Here is a 19,793-nt window from a genome sequence, read left to right on the forward strand (position 1 = left end):
TTCAAGCCGAACGCCAGGTCCAAGTCTTCTGAGTTTCAGCCTGGGTCCGAACCGGACGCCAGGTCCAAGTCTTCAAGGTTCCTGCCTGGGTCCAAGCTGGACGCCAGGCCCAAGTCTGCAAGGTTCTTGCCTAGGCCCAAGCCGGACACCAGGCCCAACTCTTCAAGGTTCCTGCCTGGGTCCATGCCGGATGCCAGGACCAAATCTTCTTGGGTCTCGCTTCGTGGGTCTACCTGGTTACGCCGCAGACCTTCCAGACACAGACATTTTTAACACCTCACTGGAGACATGTCATGTGCCAGCCTGCTTCAAGTCCTCCACCATCGTCCCTGTTCCCAAGAAGCCAAGGACCACAGGGCTTAATGACTTCAGACCCGTCGCCCTGACCTCTGTGGTGATGAAGTCCTTTGAGCGCCTTGTGCTCTCACACCTAAAAGACATCACCGACCCCCTCCTGGACCCCCTGCAGTTTGCCTACAGAGCCAACAGGTCTGTAGACGATGCAGTCAACCTAGCCCTTCATCCCCCGGCACCTGGACTCCACAGGAACCTACGCCAGGATCCTGTTTGTGGATTTCAGCTCTGCCTTCAACACCATCGTCCCAGCTCTGCTACAGGAGAAGCTCTCCCAGCTGAGTGTGCCCGACTCCACCTGCAGGTGGATCACTGACTTCCTGTCTGACAGGAAGCAGCGCGTGAGGCTGGGGAAGCACGTCTCTGACTCCCTGACCATCAGCACCGGTTCCCCCCAAGGCTGTGTTCTTTCTCCTGTGCTCTTCTCCCTGTACACCAACAGCTGCACCTCCAGTCACCAGTCTTCTGAAGTTTGCGGACGACACCACCCTGATCGGACTCATCTCTGATGGTGACGAATCCGCGTACAGATGGGAGGTGGACCATCTGTTGGACTGGTGCAGCCAGAACAACCTTGAGCTCAACGCTCTAAAGACATTGGAGATGGTTATGGACTTCAGACAGAACCCAGCCCCACCTGCCCCCATCACCCTCTGTGACTCCACAATTGACACTGTGGAATCTTTCCGCTTCCTGGGAACCATCATCTCCCAGGATCTCAAGTGGGAGCCAAACATCAGCTCCCTCATTAAGAAAGCCCAGTAGAAGATGTTCTTCCTGTGGCAGCTGAAGAAATTCAACCTGCCAAAGACTATGATGGTGCACTTCTACACAGCCATCATTGAGTCCATCCTCACCTCCTCCATCACCATCTGGTACGCCGCTGCTACAGCCAAGGATAAGGGCAGGCTGCAGCATGTCATTCGGTCTGCTGAGAAGGTGATTGGCTGCAGTCTACTGTCGCTCCAGGAACTGTACACCTCCAGGACCCTGAAGCGGACAGGGAAGATTCTGGCTGATCCCTCCCACCCCGGTCACAGACTCTTTGAGACTCTCCCCTCTGGCAGGAGGCTGCGGTCCATCCGGACCAAAACCTCACGCCACAAGAACAGTTTTTTCCCATCTGCCACCAGCCTTGTTAACAAAGCCCGGAAACCACCCTGAAGACACCGAAGACCTCGCTTCTTGGGTTCCTCTGGCCTCGTCGCCGGCCTCCTGATCACCTGCATCTTCGCTGCCGGCCTCCTGACCGTCAGCTCCTTCGTCGCTGGCTGTTTCGCTGCAGGCCTCCTGATTATCAGCTTCTTCGTCGTTGGTTCGTGTGTAGCCAGTTCTTTCTGGACCTTTGCCTCCTTCGCCACCGGCCTCCTGGATTTTTGTTTTCATTTAGATTATGGATTCTAGTGTTTTTCCCCCTATTGGATTTATTTTGGGTTTTCGGATTGTTTTTTTATTTTTTTATTGGGGCTGCACGGTGGTGCAGTTGGTAGCACTGTTGCCTTGCAGCAAGAAGGTCCTGGGTTCGATTCCCGGCCTGGGGTCTTTCTGCATGGAGTTTGCATGTTCTTCCCGTGCATGCGTGGGTTCTCACCGGGTACTCCGGCTTCCTCCCACAGTCCAAAGACATGCCTGTTAGGTTAATTGGTAACTCTAAATTTCCCTTAGGTGTATGAATGAGTGTGTGCATGGTTGTTTGTGTGTTGCCCTGCGATGGACTGGTGACCTGTCCAGGGTGTACCCTGCCTCTTGCCCATAGACTGCTGGAGATAGGCACCAGCTCCCCTGCGACCCACTATGGAATAAGCGGTAGAAAATGACTGACTGACTGATTATTTTTATTGTGGTCCTTTGTCTCCCTGGATTCTCTTGTCTAGTTTCCCATTTAGTATCTCTGTATTTGATTATGTTAGGTTAGCTTAGTTATTGTTTACATCTTGGTTTACTTTTATTCTAGTCCTTGTTTCCACTGCTTTATCTTCGTTTTGTTCTATCAGTATTGGTTTAGGTTTGTTTACTTTGTAGTCGGGTTTTCATTATGGTTTCTATTTTGCTAAGTCCTTAGATTTTTAAGTTGTCTTTCCCCCAGTTTCTCAGTCTCCTCTAGTTCATGTTTAGTCATGATTCTATGCTTTATTTATCTTTGTCTATAGTTCTGCTTAGTTTGGTTCATTGTATTGTTTATTAGTTCCTTCTCCTTGCTTTAGTCTTTGTATTAGTTTCACCTGTCCTTTCAGCCTTCCTGCCTCCTTGTCACACCTGTTCCCTGTTTCTTTGATTACCTGCCTTTTGTTCTCCTCTCTGTGCTCTGTGTATATTAGTTGTTCTGTGTGCTTAGTTCCTCGCTGGTTCCTTCTGTTACTACCCCGTTCCCTACCACGTCTAGACTTTGTGCTTCGCTTCTGCACAGTGGTTTTTGTAAGTTTTTGGGCTTAGTACCTTTGTACACCTGCAGTGATTTTGCTACGTCTTGCTTTGTTTTTGTAAACGTTAAGGATTTCGACTCTGCTACGTTTTTGCTACGTTTTGTAAAGGACTTTGGAATAAAGAAGAAGTTTTCCTTTAACATGCTGCTGTCCAGTTCTTACCTGCACCTTGGTCCTTCCCTAAACCGCACCGTGACAAATATGTTTTCATCCAGATCCAGAGCAAATTTGATCAGTTTTAGACTATAGTGATATAAGTTACATTAAAGCATGTACATTGTCCTAAAAAAAGGGACTGTGATTCTCATTCATGTCACAGCAACAAAAACATGCATCTTGGTACAAAAAACAGATTGATTTCTGGCCGGCATTTATTTTTTAATACTGCATAATTTATTGAATAAAACGAAGAACATAACTTCCATGAAAATCTATCATTAGATACTTTTGGTTTATATTTCAGAAAACAGACCAAAGAGTGATGAGGTCTCCATCCCCTGCCAGCCAGTTTTTGTTTTTGTGAATGATTAACTTTTATTATTGAGGTAAATTCAACAATCTTTAAAACTAATCCTCTTGGGCATTTTGCAGAGAGTGGCATCAAAATTCAATTATACATAAATAGGAAGATAAAATTGCCATAATCTGATTCATACTTTCTACTATCTGAATGTCAGTAGTTAATCAAAATAGTAAAAACTTCCAATACTTCCAAACTTCCTTATTTTTTCTGTTGTGTTTTCTTGGTTTTGAAGAAGACTTAATTTGTTTAAGAGGTCATGGAAACTCCTTTTGTAATAACATTTATATCAGTAAGTATTTTATGAGTAAAAGTACATTTTAAGATGTAAAACTATCTGTCTTTGCTTGCATTCCTGCCTTATATTAGCCAATTTTCCCGTGATTTTGAAACCCCAGGCTCTTTCAACTCTCTTGATATGGTCTTCTCAGTTAGACTTGTTTGGCCTTTGGTTTCTTATTACCGCCACCCACTGGACTGGAGGTAAAGTGCAGTTTTCTTCACAATTTCCCCATACGTCATTAGGCTAATTTAAATACATTTTCTGCGACCTTTAAGAGCAGTGGAAATAGAAAGCCCACAATTTACACTGGATTCCTTTTACCCAAGTAAAAGGAAATTCCAGGTATTTCAATCCTGGGATTTTCAGTAGAAAAGGGGCTGTTGTTAGGATTGTTGTACGTCAATCTGTGCTTACAGTCAGATACAACCATACAAACGTGCAACTCTTGAAAAATTGTACTGCACTCCAGTTTAATTCCAGACTAACCCACTGTTGCAAAATCTGAGCCTGAACACAAGGAATGTTCCTCTCAAAATAAAAGAAATATGCTTTCGATTATATAAGCTGTGAAATATTCACACCACAGCAGTGTTACTCCAGGCAGCAGCAAAGACTTACTATGAAACAGTAGTCACAGCAGACTCATGCAAGATTAATTAGACTGCAAATCTAAACTGAATCTGAACAGCAAAGCTTTAAACAGTAAAATGTCCCAGATATCAGAGCTAATGGTGGCGTAAGGATGACGGGGATAATTTTCTGTGAAGAATATAAAGGGCAGAAACACACTTCTATTTAGGGTAGGAAGCAGTCCCGGTTTGAATGGGGAGATTAATAATGAAACTGACAGACAACTAAGTTTGGATCCATTTCCTGAGCAAACAGTGTTTTATTACACATCAGGGTAAAGAGACAGCTGGAAAACAAACACTGTGGTGATTATTCCTGATAAACTGGACTGGGTCTAGTACTTTGTCTTTTATGGATTTGTATGCAGCAACAAAGTATAAGTCAACCTTTTATACTGTGAAACCAGATATTTGCATACACTGTGTCAAAAAAGTGCAAAAACATTTTTCTCACTTTATGACATTATTTTAGACTAACCTTTTGCTGTTTTAGAACAGTTAGAATTACCAAAAATATTTCAGAAAAATTTGAGCTTTTTTTAGAGAACTTTTATGACTTTTTTCTAATTCAGAAGCTTATGATGATGTGATGACTTTGTATATCGGAGGGTTCAAAGTGATTTATTCACAACATTTGTGTTTCATGAAGGCACACCTCATAATTAATTGTAAGGCAACGTCTGAAACACACTGTGTGACATATGGGAATATAAAAAAATTGGCCAAGATATTAGGCAAAGGATTGCGGTTCTTCAGATTTTTGTTTCAGGAGACCCCTGTGGTCTGATTAAACTAAAAATCAATGTGTGTAAGTGTTGCTGGAGGAGGGACTGGTGCACTCACAAAACTGATAGCCCAGTAAAGAAAGAACATAATGTAACAACATTGAAGCAATATCTCAAAAAATCTGCCAGTACAATGACTAATAATACCAAAACATTTGTTATAAAGTGGCTTAAAGACAACGGTCAATGTTTTTGAGTGGAGATCACAAAGCCACATAGCCACAGAGATGTGGGGGCTTAGCGCTTAAAAGGTGTTTATAAATTATTGTGAGAAGCTTGTGGAAAGATACCCACAATATTTGAACCAAGTCATACAAGGTTACTTTACCAAATACTAGGGGGATGCATGTAAAATTTTGAATTGAAGGAAAATTAAAAAATTCTCTATAAAAAAGCTCATTACTCTGGTATTTAGCAACCAGCAATAATTCGGTAATCATTACTGGCCTAAAACATGAAAAAACAAGTTTGACTGAACATCAGACAGTGACATTCTATGTAAGTCTTTGGTTTCAGCTGTGACCTTACATTGTTATTTCGTCAATGATTTACATTCAGTTTTTGTCAAAGAATCCTTTCTAAAATCTCTGTTCCCTGGGTATTCTGTTTCTGTCTTTTTCTAGTCTCCTTTGTGTTTTTGACCATTCAGCCACACATTCAAATCATATATTTGCTCTGCCTCCATGTACCGGTCTCCTGTCACCTGATTCCACAGAAATGTGTATTTATGTTCCACACCAAATTCAGGTCGTGCGGCTGCTCTCGGGAACCAGATGCTGTCCTGATCTGACTGTTAGACTGTGGATGTGGAGGCGGCATGTTGTCTGGCACATAAAACACAAAGCTGAGTTTGGCAAAATGTTAAATCCATTTGGGGGAAAAAACCCTGGGTTAAATAAGAGATCAGAGAAGCACATGGGTGAACAATGATAATCACTTGTGCCTGGTTTAACAAACTTTTTTTTTACATTTAAAAGTGCAACCTATGTAGCACCTAATATTTTCCTCCGTACTCCGGGCTTTCTAATGTAACTACACGTCTAAAAACAGCCAATTATAACTATAAATATTTAAGAAAGGTTTTGTACCAATTTATTACTTCGACCTCCAAAAGACCCATATGACAAATACTACCAGTAAGTATTGGTTGAAATGTTTGTTGAAAAAAGTCTTGTGTTTTTATAATCACTACAGAATCTTTTTTTAATCTACTAAATGTTTTTATTTCAGAATGATTTCCTCACTTAGCTGGTTTCACTTAATCTATCTTGCTGTTATTTCCCCAAACGTCTTTTCTTCATGTTAGGTCAGCTTTATAACTGTCTAAATTGAAGCAGAACGTGAAACTTCAACTTACTAACTCTTGAGCAATGCCATTGTGTGTGTTTTACAGTGCATTTCTTTTACCTTATTTGATTTATGTGGAGTAGTGTAAACAGTGGAGTTTCTTGCATGAATGCCATGCTGGACAAGCCCTCCTTTAGCACTCTGTATATGTTATGCATATACATATACATTAATCTCAATTTAAGGTTGTCCTGATACCAAAATACATTACAGCTGCTCTCTTTACGATTTCACAACTAAAAGTGGGATGTTAATCATCTCTGAGTTCCAAATAATTTATCTTCAGTGCAGAAGCTTCCATTTTAGGTAAAACCAGTCTAAGTATTGTATGTAAGCTACAAATTTGATTTTCTCTGTAGCACTTCTTTTCTGACTCAGAGTGGCGTCCCGTAATATTTCTTTTTATGTATCTATATATAGATATATAGATATATCTATATATACAGTGCCTTGCGAAAGTATTCGGCCCCCTTGAACTTTTCAACCTTTTGCCACATTTCAGGCTTCAAACATAAAGATATAAAATTCTAATTTTTTATGAAGAATCAATAACAAGTGGGACACAATCGTGAAGTGGAATGAAATGTATTGGATGTGTCAAACATTTTTAACAAATAAAAAACTGAAAAGTGGGACTTGCAATATTATTCAGTCCCTTTACTTTCAGTGCAGCAAACTCACTCCAGAAGTTCAGTGAGGATCTCTGAAGGATCCAATGTTGTCCCAAATGACTGATGATGATAAATAGAATCCACCTGTGTGTAATCAAGTCTCTATAAATGCACCTGCTCTGTGATAGTCTCAGGGTTCTGTTCAAAGCGCAGAGAGCATCACGAAGACCAAGGAACACACCAGGCAGGTCCGAGATACTGTTGTGGAGAAGTGTAAAGCCGGATTTGGATACAAAAAGATTTCCCAAGCTTTAAACATCCCAAGGAGCACTGTGCAAGCAATCATATTGAAATGGAAGGAGTATCAGACCACTGCAAATCTACCAAGACCCGGCTGTTCCTCTAAACTTTCATCTCGAACAAGGAGAAGACTGATCAGAGATGCAGCCAAGAGGCCCATGATCACTCTGGATGAACTGCAGAGATCTACAGCTAAGGTTGGAGAGTCTGTCCATAGGACAACAATCAGTCGTACACTGCACAAATCTGGCCTTTATGGAAGAGTGGCAAGAAGAAAGCCATTTCTCAAAGATATCCATAAAAAGTCTTGTTTAAAGTTTGCGACAAGCCACCTGGGAGACACAACAAACATGTGGAAGAAGGTGCTCTGGTTAGATGAAACCAAAATCGAACTGTTTGGCCACAATGCAAAACAATATGTTTGGCATAAAAGCAACCCAGCTCATCACCCTGAACACACCATCCCCACTGTCAAACATGGTGGTGGCAGCATAATGGTTTGGGCCTGCTTTTCGTCAGCAGGGACAGGGAAGATGGTCAAAATTGATGGGAAGATGGATGGGGCCAAATACAGGACCATTCTGGAAGAAAACCTGTTGGAGTCTGCAAGAGACCTGAGACTGGGACGGAGATTTATCTTCCAATGATAATGATCCAAAACATAAAGCCAAATCTACAATGGAATGGTTCACAAATAAACGTATCCAGGTGTTGCAATGGCCAAGTCAAAGTCCAGACCTGCATCCAATCAAGAATCTGTGAAATAAGCTGAAGACAGCTGTTCACGAATGCTCTCCATCCAACCTCACTGAGCTCCAGCTGTTTTGCAAGGAAGAATGGGCAAAAATTTCAGTCTCTCGATGTCCAAAACTGATAGAGACATACCCCAAGCAACTTGCAACTGTAATTGCAGCAAAGGGTGGCGCTACAAGTATTAACGCAAGGGGGCCGAATAATATTGCACGCCCCACTTTTCAGTTTTTATTTGTTAAAAAAGTTTGACACATCCAATAAATTTCATTCCACTTCACGATTGTGTCCCACTTGTTGGTGATTCTTCACAAAAAATTTGAATTTTATATCTTTATGTTTGAAGCCTGAAATGTGGCAAGAGGTTGAAAAGTTCAAGGGGGCCGAATACTTTCGCAAGGTACTGTACCTATATAGATATATATATATTGCTTACGATGCTCACGGCTGCCCATCACCCATTGTGTTGACAGGACAATTGTGGCTTGGTGGGTAGAGTAGTTATTTTGCAGTCGGATGGTTGTATGTTCTCCCTCTTGTCAATTGCCAATGTGACAGGAGGATGCCTCTGGGCAGGGCACTTAGACTCAAGTTTCCTACCAATCTGCGTATCGGTGTATGAATGTTTGTGAATGCAAATCAGTAAATATACAGGGGTTGGACAATGAAACTGAAACACCTGGTTTTAGACCACAATAATTTATTAGTATGGTGTAGGGCCTCTTTTGCGGCCAATACAGCGTCAATTCGTCTTGGGAATGACATATACAAGTCCTGCAAAGTGGTCAGAGGGATTTTAAGCCATTCTTCTTGCAGGATAGTGGCCAGGTCACTACGTGATACTGGTGGAGGAAAACGTTTCCTGACTCGCTCCTCCAAAACACCCCAAAGTGGCCCAATAATATTTAGATCTGGTGACTGTGCAGGCCATGGGAGATGTTCAACTTCACTTTCATGTTCATCAAACCAATCTTTCCCCAGTCTTGCTGTGTATATTGGTGCATTGTCATCCTGATATACAGCACCGCCTTCAGGATACAATGTTTGAACCATTGGATGTCCATGGTCCTCAAGAATGGTTCTGTGGTCCTTGGCAGTGATGCGCCCATCTAGCACAAGTATTGGGCCAAGGGAATGCCATGATATGGCAGCCAAACCATCACTGATCCACCCCCATGCTTCACTCTGGGCATGCAACAGTCTGGGTGGTACGCTTTCTTGGGCTTCTCCACACCGTAACTCTCCCGGATGTGGGGAAAACAGTAAAGGTGGACTCATCAGAGAACAATACATGTTTCACATTGTCCACAGCCCAAGATTTGCGCTCCTTGCACCATTGAAACCGACGTTTGGCATTGGCATGAGTGGCCAAAGGTTTGGCTATAGCAGCCCGGTCGTGTATATTGACCCTGTGGAGCTCCCGATGGACAGTTTTGGTGGAAACAGGAGAGTTGAGGTGCACATTTAATTCTGCCGTGATTTGGGCAGCCGTGGTTTTATGTTTTTTGGATACAATCCGGGTTATCACCCGAACATCCCTTTCAGACAGCTTCCTCTTGCGTCCACAGTTAATCCTGTTGGATGTGGTTCGTCCTTCTTGGTGGTATGCTGACATTACCCTGGATACCGTGGCTCTTGATACATCACAAAGACTTGCTGTCTTGGTCACAGATGCGCCAGCAACACGTGCACCAACAATTTGTCCTCTTTTGAACTCTGGTATGTCACCCATAATGTTGTGTGCATTTCAATATTTTGAACAAAACTGTGCTCTTACCCTGCTAATTGAACCTTCACACTCTGCTCTTACTGGTGCAATGTGCAATCAATGAAGACTGGCTACCAGGCTGGTCCAATTTAGCCATGAAACCTCTCACACTAAAATGACAGGTGTTTCAGTTTCATTGTCCAACCCCTGTAGCTATCGAGAGTGAGCACTCACACCGAATCCTTCTATTACCTGCCTGACAAAATATCACCCAAGGCGGAGAGCCACGGGGCCCCAAAAACAGCTCTAACTGTAACAAAACAGTGCACTTCTTTTATTTAGGGATGTTTCATTTTTGGTTTCTTTATATTGTTGCATTTCTGTTCTCTGCATAATGGAAGATTAAAAATTGTCTCACTGGTGTGTTCTCATTCTGATCTCATTCTTGCATTTAACCATCAAACCTAACCTTATAAAAAATTGAGGACATTGTTTAGATGGAAGTTATTTTTAGTGTGCGGTGTGATTGACTGGTGACCTGTCCAGGCTCTCGCACAATGGCTTTTGGAGATAGGTGACAATCTCTAGTTTGTTAGTCTCTAGTTTGTTCTGACAAAGATAGGAATTTCTAAAAATTATAGTGTCAGTTAATAATTTACGTTGTTGTTTACAGCATTAAAGCAGTTAAATATGTTGTATTTTTTTCATTCAAAGCTTCAAAAAGTTCCACCTTTGTCTTCCGTAAGATATTCTCTGAAAAGTCTAGGGCTTATCAAGATGTTTTCAGGTGGACTGCTGTCTTTTTTTGGGAGGAGCATTGGTTTTTAACTTGCATATTGCCCAGTCTTTTTCTTATTGTTAAGCCATGACTACACAGAGGCAAATTAGGCCTGCAGTGCTGTAGATGCTCTGGATTATTTGGTGCCCTTCTGGATGAATTATCGATTGCCTCTTGGAGTTATTTTGGTTAACCACAGTTCCAGGTTTGCTTTATTTGTGATAACGGCTCTCAGTAGTATTTGCTGGAGTCACAAAGCCAAAAAATTGGCTTTGTTAACCTTTCCTAAAAGATGTCACTAACTTTGTTTCTCACATGTTCTTGAATTTCTGGGCATGATGGGTTCTTTTTTTTAGATAGTTTAACTCAATTTGTGTTGTCAGACAGGTTCTGCAGGAATTTATTGTTTATGCAGGTCTGGCAGTAAAGTGTGGCTAGTGAAATTGAACTTAGCTCAATCAAAAAACTTTGATTAATCACAGTGAATTTCCGATTTAACAAGGAGGTTAATTACTTGTGTCCATAGGCCCGGGTTGCTTTGCATAGCTTTTTTCCTTAAAAATTAAAACGAAAAGAAAATGAAAACACCATTTTAAAACTGCATTTTGTACTCAGGTTATATTCAATATTAAATGGCCTTTCTTGATATGACAGTTCCACAAGAAGGCCAAAACAGAAAAAAAAACTGTAATAGGGTAAAGACATTTCACATCACTCTCTGCAGACTGTGCATTATTTTTTAGGGCAGATTGGAAACTTGAAGCAAAAGAAAGTATTTTTTGCTACGGTATTTGAATGTAGATTGAAACTGGCATATAAGGCAGTTGTTGGGGACTCAAATGGCAACAGGACATCGGCAGACGCACGATGGAGTGTGGAACAAAGGACTCAATAATGACAAAGTGTCAGGATCTGCCATTTTGTTCTTTGTTTTTGTTTACTTTGCCGTTTTCCCTGTTCCTTTGATTAGTAGTTTTCTTGGTTTAGTTAATATTTGCTTAGATTCTTGTGCTTGTTTACATGTCCTTAGATTTAGTTCTTTCTGGAGTTATTATTTAGGTTTAGGTTTCTTTTCCCTGTTCCTCCCTTGTCCTTAGATCCCCTTCAGTTATTATTTTCCCAGAGGTTTGTTTCCTTTTAGATTATTTGTCCTCCCTGATTCCTTATGTTTGTATAGTTCTATGTGTTTAGTTCCTCTCTGGTAGTTGTAAAAGTTATTGGTTACTTCCTTTACGTTCTTGTTGGTGTTTTAGATTGTTGGGTGTTTTTGGTTGTATTGCTTTCACGGAGGAAAATAAATTTTCGAACACTATCACGTTATAACGTGATAAGTATATTGTACACACATGATAATATGTTTTACAAAAGTGATAATTATATTGTACAAACGTGATAATTATATTGTGCAAACGTTATACTTATACTGTACAAACGTGATAATTTCATCCAGAAGGTGGCGGTAGTTTCCGTTTAGTACATGCAATGACGGATAGCACAATGGCTAATTTACAGGAGTTGGTCAAGTTTTACTTCGTGCTCGGTGTAAGACATGGAGAAATATTGATGCTACTGCGCACTGTGGATGATATCATAATCAGTATGTGCACTCTGAGAAGGATCCTAGACAGAAATGGACTGCACAGAAGGAAACATGAGTCCGATCCTTTAGATGTCGCGGTTCAAGTCAAAGTCCAAGTCCACACCGATAACCAACAGGAATGAATAAAAAATAAAAGAATTGGTCACAACTATGCATAGGCTTACAGGATTATACCCTTGAATAAAACAAATAAAATGTTTCATTCATTGTCATAACTTATTCTCATTGTTGCGTCTCGTTTTCAATGAAGGCTACAGCACATTACTGCCACCATCTGGATGAAATTGTCACGTTTGTACAACATACTTATCACGTTTGTACAATATATTATCACGTTTGTACAACATACTTATCACGTTTGTACAATATATTATCATGTTTGTACAATATACTTATCACGTTAGCAATACCCTTCCGTACTGAACAGAGCATAGACACACTGGTTGTGCACTTTGTACTTCTAAATAGGATAGAGGCACGTTGGGGTGCACTGACGAACGGAGGCACGTCGTTTGTGAACTGACGGACATAGATGCTTATCGGGAAAAAAACGCAGAGCAGATGTTAAGGTTAGGTTGAAGATACCCTCTGGTGAGTTTTACCCTAAAGTATCTTGGAGGGTGTGAGTGGGACATGTTTAATTAGCTACCTGTTCTTCTATATTCCACTTGTGAAGTATATTCTGCCGTGTGAAATATTTTAATCAGTTGAGCCGCTACCACGTGGTGTAGCTACTGATGAGCCATGCAGCTGCTCATCCTGCAGACCTGACTATTAATGTTTTGTTAAAAAAAAACATAGATCCAAGCCATTGTGTGTGCTTGGATTGAGTTAATTTGAAGAAAATGGGCCATGTAATTGTATTTTCATGTTTTAGTTTAGAGAATAGCCATGTTATTTTAAAATGATCTGCAGTTAGTGTACCGGTACTGTTTATTTTATAAATGTATAAAAACGGGATGTTAAAAAATGTAATTGTAAAAGAAAAATGGATGTAACTGGACGGGACATTTGTGTGCAAGCTTTTTCCTTCTGGGTTATTGCTCCATAGAAGGACATGTAGGACCTACCATGCCCTGGACTGACACCACCGATTGGTTCTTCCATATCTGGGTACGGGTTCTACGGAATGTGTTTTGCCAAGGGATGTGGTAGGAACAGATTTAAGGAATTATGATCATTATAAGGACCTTAGTTTTCCAGGTTTTGAGAAATGCCTTATTTTTTATCTTTTTGCATATGTTTTGTTTTTGTTTTTTTTGTCGAGGGGAAACTCCACCACTCATGGAACTGGGAAGACACAAAAACTGAAGAGTGCAAGTTCGTTTTGTTATTTGACCCCTTTTCAGAAAATACTGTAAAAACAAAATCTAAACTGTGAAGGCTGAAATGCAATTTTTCTTTACAGAGAATGTCTTATTTTGCATGTAATTGTCAGTATATTGAAGTACCTATGCAAATATTTTTAATACATTAATGTTTTTTCCTAAAAGGGTGTAAGGTGTGTTTCTTGTGGGTTGGAGGTTTCTAAGATCTTGCCAAAAGCAGCTACTACCAATCTCCTTTCCAGAACCAAGTGATTGATAACCTGTAGATGAGAAACAAGATTTCCATGTTAGTTTTCCATGAATATGATTCTCTGAAGCTGTTAACTAAGTTCTGATACAAGTAAGGTCTAACAGGTTAAATCCTAGAACATACTAAAGACTCTATGGGTTACAATGAGAAGATGCAAGAACCAGAACAACAGAAACAGTAGAATCCAGCAGAGAGAGGGAGAAATCAGGGAGCTTAAATGCTGTGGAGATGTGATGAGAAACATGGAAAACAGAGCATGCAGAGCAGCTGAGGGATAATCTAAGCAGGGAACTGAGAGAAGGACGGTTAATGGCCACAGGAGAAACTATGGGAGCACAGAGGATCTAACTAACCAAATGCTAAGGACTAATACCAGCATAAGAGACTAAACCAAAATGCATTCTTCACATAGCTGGAGACTCTGAAACATGCATGAACAGGTATATAAAATGCAAAACTTTTAGATCCTATGATCATGTGGTTTTTAGCATTTGTAAATAAATACAGTCTTTTTCAGGTAGCTACTTGAAATTTGCCTCAGTGCTCAGCTACCTGCATCTGCTCCTCATACATAAAGGATAGAAACGGTAGCCATGAAATATTTATTCTAAAAGTGACTTTGGCAGTTTACTTTCAGAACCTTATGACCTTGAACCAAATGACCAAAATAAACTGCTGTTAAGCCTGTTAAAGGTAGGTGATCTTAAACAGTGTTAGAAGAGTAATGGTAGAAAATAGCAAAATTGTCTTTGTCCTCTGCATATATCTTTATAGTATGAGGGACTTTTATATGGGAAGAAACTTGTGCCATCAGAAACTGAATTTGAATTGATCAGACTGAATCTGTATTTGTGTAATTTGAATTTAAAAGCATTGGTTTGAAAATGAATTTCACTAAACTGAAACTGAATATAATGGTTTAAAACTGAATTTGTTTGCTTTGAAAATTGCTTTGCTTTGTATTGAAAATTCAGTTTGATTACTTTCACTTTTAGGTCAGAAATTCAATTTCAGTTTCAAAATGTAGTTTTTTGTGTCACAGTTCCGGGATCTTGAAGCCAAAGATTAATCAAACACAGATTTACTCATTCATGGATGTCATTCACAATTGCTGGGTCCAAATTCAGGACTGCATCCATTGAAGGACACATTTGTAGGCTGATAACGTCCTGGATGAGGCAACGAATGCGTCCTTTTCCCCGGATTTGAAGGATGGGTCCGGTGTATCCTCCATGTCCCACCCTATCCCATGATTCATTGCTGGTCGAAGTAGATTGTTCAAACGGAAGTAGCAAAGGTCGGAGGAGAGACAAAAGTTGTGAATAAAATTGGATATATTGCGCATTCTGTGAAACAACTGAACTTTTAATGTGTTTTTAGACGAGAATGTAGTTGTGTAAACCTAAAATATCTGATCAGCTGTCAGCTGACCAGATGGTTGAGGTGCTCTAAACCCAGAGAGAACAGCTGACTCCCGGCACATTGTTTTCAAAATCCCGCTGGGTTTCCCCAATGGGTGAAAATTAAACATATATAATTCAGTCAGATGAAATCTAATAATAATGTTTGGTTTATTTATAATAATAATAATTAATATTATTATTATGCTCTCCAAATAAACAAATTTAAACTTTGTTCCTAAAGTTAATATGTTAGTGTTTAAGTTGTTGAAAGCTTTACAAATAAATTAAACAAATGGTATTTGTCATCAATGTATTTTATCTAGTGTTAGATTTTTATATCTATGAACATAAAAAATATTTCAACATTTTTAATGGCTGAATGAACAAGATCATAAAACAATAACATTTAAAAGCAAAACAGCATTATAAGCCATCGGCAATATGTAAAAGGGTAAATAAAAACCGTGTAGTTATTTACAGTAGAGACTGTTATTAACCTTCAGGCTCCATTTGTTCCGCTTCACAGCTCTGTGCTTCATGCTAACACGGTTGCTAGGCAACAGAAGTTACGTTGAGGTAAGGGCAAGAGAAACGCAGACTGTAACACCGGCGGCACACTATGCTAATCTGGCATGTTTAGCTAATAGCTACAGGTAGCATAAATGTTACTGTTTGACCATCATTTGTTTACATGACGCTTCTTATAGATGCTCATTTGACTTGGTGATGGACATCCGCCAAGCTCATGTATTCTGCACTGCTCCAGCTCAACATGCCGTAAAGGAAGTTTAACCTGATGTGAAAATTAAATCGATGAATCTGTGTTTGATTAATCTGTGGCTATCCTCAAGGACCCGGATGTGTGACACAAAAAACTGAATTTTAGAACTGAAATTGAATTACAGACCTGAAAGTGAAAATAGTCTAAATTAATTTTTAATACAATTAAATACATTTTAAAAGCAAATTAATTCAGTTTCAAACCATAAAATTCAGTTTCAGTTTAGTGAAATTCACTTTCAAACCAATGAATTTAATTTCAAATTGCACAAAACAATTTCAGTCAGAGCAATTCAAATTCAGTTTCTGATGGCACAAGTTTCTTCCCATACTTTTATCATATTGTTTTTTAACCCAAGCCAGCATTGGAGAATCCTCTGACAGTAGTAATACAAGCATGTGTGTGGCCCTCTGACAGTACTTTCTAATGCTGCCCATCAGCCACCCAGATGAACTGGTGCACTGGGCTCATTGGCACATTGTAAAGCTATCATGTGTCACTGCATGAGTTGCATGAGACTAATGCTGGCACCTAACTTAATGACCAGAGACAATTAAATCAACCAATGGATCTTATTAAGGTGTTACATGAACCTTCTCATCTGCAACCCTTTTTGCAATGGCTTTTATTGTTTCTGTTATGATTATGGTATTTCCTGAGCTTAAAACCAGCAGGTAAAATATTATAAATTAAGAAGGAAAGCTATTCAGTTTTAGAGTTATTTCATAACAGTCGTGCTGTTATTCAAAGAATAAATTCAATACTATTACCAAAATACCAAGAAAAAGTGTGACGTTTAACTTTAAAAAGATTTGTACAAATAGCACTGTTTAGCTACAAATTAACTCATTTTTGTTTTTACTTAATGGATGCTTTGGTAACCTCTTATAATAATCATGCACTGTAAATTTCATATTGTTTGGTCTAAATCAGTCTCAGATTTTGTACAAACCTGCAGCAAATGTTAAAAATAATGCTGGACATCTCCAAATCCTTTGCTAAATATGTAAAAAGTATTAAAGAGTCCATGCAGACCATCCAGGTCTCCCAGTCACCTTGGTAAGATAACCAGTGCCTCGAGCAGCCCATATGGTGTGAGCCGACAGACTAGGAGCTCCTCCTCCACTCAATCTGCATGTTCACCCTTTCCAGATCTCAGAAAGGCTTGGCCTGATTCATATATGTTATATATCAACGATATCATAAAAACATGTTTATTTATTTTTTCTTCAATGCATTCTCTTTTCTCATGCAGCTAACTAACCCAGGCAGACTGACGTATTATCCTGTTATTCATCAAAGTCAGCTAATATAAGGGAATTGTTAATAACTGATCATAAAAAGGAAATACAATACTCCAGCTCATCATTTAGTAGCAACAATAGTTGTCTTTGAGACTGGTTTCACAAAAAAATGGTTATACACCAAAATATCTAATAAACGTTTTTCATGGAAGTTTTGTTCTTTTTATCCAGTACATTATGCAGTTTGTTGGAAAATTAAATGCCAGGTGGAAATTAATCTGTTTTTTATACCACAATGGATGTTTTTTGCTGTAGTGAATTAAAAAAAAAGTTACTTGTAATTATTATGTACTTTTTTATTTTTGTGCTTGTTTTTAAAAGGTAAGTCTTCAAATTCAGCTCATTCTGTATTTAACACTTTGCTATGATTTAGATTATGTTTGCCCCACAAAGTCTGATGCAAAGTGATCCAGTATGATTTAGTGTGATGATCCACATCATAGTGTTCACCAGAAAAGTATACCATTGCAAACCTAGCAAGGCTTTTCCGTCCACCTAAGCTGACTTCCTGGGCAGGAAGACCATTGACAGAGAAGCCGCCAAGAGGCCCATTATAACTCTGGAGGAGCTGCAGAGATCCACAGCTTAGACAGAATCTGTTGACATGTCAGATTTTTTAATGAACTTGACTCTTAAAGTCCATGATGTAAATGTACCATATTTAGTGATTTTCCATGGCAGGTTAATGGTATAGAAGAAGATGAAAACTTCACATGATTGCTTGATCCAACTGGTCACACAGTAATTCATATGTGACACAATCATTGCATTCATTTACATCTGTGAAGTTGTCGAACTGCTCCAAATGTGTCTAAAAGTCATGAAAGACAGAAAGAAAGAAAGAAAGAAAGAAAGATCTTCTCACAAATATGCACTATTGTGTTGTTTAATACATTACTGTTTCTGGTTTTAATGTGAAGGTTCAAGCAGTATGAATATGTTTGCAATGTGATGTGTCACCCCTTACACGTATGAAAACAGGTTATACACCCATCCTCTGTTTCCAGCCCTAAGGCGTAAACACAACTCACCCAACAATGTTATTATTATCATTATTATTATTACTATCATTATGTTCTCCTGCATGACAGGCCATTTCATTCAGGTTGGCTTGTTAAAAGATTAAACAGATGCTGGAAAACAAATAGAAAAATAAATTCCCTTGGGACAAAGTACATCAGCCGCTTGGTGCTGTCGAGCTAATTCATTCTTGCGCTCTGAGCTTGTTGGAGTAGCACAAAGCTAACAGAACCCCCAAGTAACCAAAGCATCCAAGAAAAACAACAACCCAGGTTGAGGAGGAGATGTAGGTGTGGGAAAATCCCTTTAGGTTATGTTGTACATGTTTTTCTGTGAAACAAACATACAATATTTACTTCACACATTCTCATCTCGGTCTTTAGATGATTTATGTACAGCTGACGAGCCAGCAATGCGTCATGTGGACATTCCCCCCGTTTTTTGGCACATGTAAGTACTGAGGCAGAAAAACCAAAGGCTTCTGAGGCTCCAACATCTCTGGGGGCACAGGGAGACAGCTTGGTGCTTTGGGCATATAATCAACACTCAACTGGCTGGTGTTTTTTCCTCATTCTGAAATTCCCATCTTCTTGTTTTCAGATCTTTTTTTTATTTGATTTCTTGATTAACTGCAACAGTCATTCCTTTCTTCTATGCATGATTATTTAACTGCTCTGGTTATACACCGCAGCTCTAATGTTTATTGAAAAAAGGTAAATAGTTCAAACACAACGCCCATAGACACTACAGTAGCTCTATCATCAGACTTACCATTTCCCATCAGTATTCAGATATTTCTTTAAGACATAAACCTAATTTGCGGCCGAATATTGTGTCTCTTAAGTATCATTGAGGGGAAACATCATCTGTGCCATCTCCCACATTTCTGCATAATTTGCAGAGCACAATGCAAGTGCGCTTAGGCAGTTAATGTAAAATAGCTTGCATTAGTTTTTAAATGTATTGCTACAATAGTACATGAGCTTCAGCAGCCTGAACTACAATATCATTTTAATGTATATAAGATTAAAATCTCTATGATGACTCTCATAACATCAAGAACTATTGGTGAGTTGAGGGCACTGGCACCGATTCTTACTCTAAAAAAATTGGGTAATAATGAGAGATTTATTTATGGTTAATGAAACATCCAGATGGTCAGACTTGGTCTCAGAAAGATTTTTAGTGCAGATGCACGGTATTGTTGCATTCCCTCAAAACCCGTAACATTTTGTATTTTATTTTATAGCTTTAAACGCTGCGTGTTTTGCAGGCCTATCTGCCTAGTAAAGGCCACTGTGCAACAAACTAAGGTCTATTGCTATTACAAATTAGCAGGAATCTGAATTTCTTTGTATTATTTTCCACAACCTTCGAGAGGTTCTCCTGCGTACATGAAAAACACTTTGCCTTTGCACTTCACAGTTGTTTTGAGAGAGCCCAACCTTCCAAGGTTAATCGCCCTAGTTAATTATTGTGGCAGGAGTATATCTGGTTCTGGGTGTAGCAAGGAGGACCCTGGTTTGTGAAGTGGTGGCTTATTTATAATGTATCCAACAGATATCTTTGTGGATTGTTTTTAGAGAGTTTGAAGCAGGACTAGCTAGGCTGGCCTCATC

At 39.5% G+C, this 19,793-nt stretch overlaps 1 protein-coding gene and 1 long non-coding RNA gene across 2 annotated transcripts in view; both read right to left on the reverse strand.

Annotated features, from left to right (window-relative positions):
• The window catches only part of kcnk3a (potassium channel, subfamily K, member 3a), a 64,872-nt gene that overhangs the window by 20,848 nt on the left and 24,231 nt on the right, over nt 1-19,793 (reverse strand). The gene's annotated exons all lie outside the window — the stretch shown is intronic.
• On the reverse strand, nt 13,413-15,621 carry LOC124881522. The gene is made up of 3 exons (XR_007041678.1): nt 15,567-15,621; nt 14,752-14,926; nt 13,413-13,676 (listed from the first exon to the last, which is right to left on the reverse strand). It is a non-coding gene; the product is annotated as an uncharacterized LOC124881522 (long non-coding RNA).

The sequence above is a fragment of the Girardinichthys multiradiatus genome, chromosome 15 (assembly GCF_021462225.1).
Source record: "Girardinichthys multiradiatus isolate DD_20200921_A chromosome 15, DD_fGirMul_XY1, whole genome shotgun sequence".
Lineage (NCBI taxonomy): Eukaryota > Metazoa > Chordata > Actinopteri > Cyprinodontiformes > Goodeidae > Girardinichthys > Girardinichthys multiradiatus.